This window comes from Austrofundulus limnaeus, unplaced genomic scaffold (genome assembly GCF_001266775.1).
Source record: "Austrofundulus limnaeus strain Quisiro unplaced genomic scaffold, Austrofundulus_limnaeus-1.0 Scaffold800, whole genome shotgun sequence".
Lineage (NCBI taxonomy): Eukaryota > Metazoa > Chordata > Actinopteri > Cyprinodontiformes > Rivulidae > Austrofundulus > Austrofundulus limnaeus.
In genome coordinates this window covers 57308-58919 of record NW_013953202.1, presented here as the reverse complement: position 1 = coordinate 58919, position 1612 = coordinate 57308, and the positions used below count along the sequence as shown (strand labels likewise).

The window sequence follows — 1612 nt, the reverse complement described above, 5'->3', positions numbered from 1 at the left end:
TACTTGTACTTTTACTTAAGTATTTTTTGTGGTACTTTAAACAACACTGGTATTTATTTGTTTATTTTTACTATTTTTACAGAACAATTTACAGTTCATATCACTAAACTTTGGATCTGAGTATTTAAATGTATGATCATTGTCACAGAATGATCTTTGCTATTATTTTATAAAAAGTATGTTATATATTTTTTATTTTCTTACCCAGAACTGTGAGTTTGGTTCCTGAGCCAAAGTAAGCAGGTTCGTAGTTGTTCACACTGAAAACAGGCTTGATTAAAACTGCAGAAGCTGTCAACACTGAMGGCTTTTCTTCTTTTTTCACTTGAACAAAACATGTTTTTGTGCACAACTGCTCATCAGAAACACAAATCTGATGAACTGATTTTTTTTGTGTTTGTTGTTTAAAATGGGATTTTAAAGAGATTGAAAACTAAAACTGGAAGATATGAAGTGATTTTTAATTTCCATCCAACAAACACAAAAGCACATGAATTCAAAGTTTTCTTTTTCTTTTTTTAGCCAAAAAATTGTTTATTTCCAGCTCCACACACAAACAATTTCAAAGTTTCTTCTGTAGTTTGTGTGTTATTTGATCTGATGTGAAATTGTGTCTGTCTTCTGTCCTTGTATTCTACAATTAAAACTTTACTACATTTTACAAGTTTGAAGATTTTCTTACCTAAGATGGTTAACTTTGTTCCTTTACCAAAATAAGCCTCAGAGGCAGAGACACAGAGCTGAACAGATCTGCCTTTTACCTGCTTTAACTTTGAAACCATTTTCAAAATTATACAAATAAAAAGCTCAAAAGCTGACGACCCGTCTTTACTGACAGACTTCAGTTTTTTTTTTATCTTTCTTGGTATTTTATGTCCTGAAGGTTTTTTCTGGAATTGATTAGATTTGGAAACAAGAAAACACCCAGCTGCACTTCAGTAGATTTGATTACAGTTTAAATTTTTAAAGGATTTCTTACCTAAAACAGTTAGTTTTGTTCCWKCWCCAAAGWAAGCTTCAGTAACACCACCGGAGTCACAGTGAACAAGATCAAAACAACTAAACTGCTGCGTATTGATTTCAGTTTTTCTGCTCTAGTCATTTAAACTTTGGTTACTAAATCAGTTTTATAAAAACGTTCATGATAACACAAATAAGACCAGTTTTGATTGCTTTTAAAAGCACACATGTTGACTTAGTTTTGTTTATCTCTGTGTGAAAAGCTTTACAGCAGTTTTTTAAAAATAAGATCTCTGATTAGAAAACTGTTTTCATTTTTTTTTTTCTCAGATCATCACCGGTTGCTTTAAAGACCGTTCAGAATAAAATTCATGTTCTTACCTAAAACAGTTAACTTTGTTCCAGCTCCAAAGTAAGCTTCATAACCAGAGGCACAGTGCTCTTGAGCAGAGTTAAAAACATACAAGTGCTCTGATCTCACAGCTACAGATACTCGTTTTTAGCTGCTGTTAGGTGTTTTTAGCATTAAATAAAGACACTTACCCAGAACAGTCAGTTTTGTTCCCTGACCAAAGTAAGCTTCGTTCAAACCAGAGGCACAGTGTTCATAAGCAGAGTTAAAATCATCCCAGTGCTCTGATTTTACATGCTA

General features: G+C 32.5%; 1 gene segment (V, D, J or C); it reads right to left on the bottom strand.

Moving 5' to 3' along the window:
* Nucleotides 1–1612, bottom strand: part of LOC106532605 (T-cell receptor beta-1 chain C region-like) — a gene marked incomplete at its 3' end in the record, with an annotated part of 4203 nt that overhangs the window by 1341 nt on the left and 1250 nt on the right.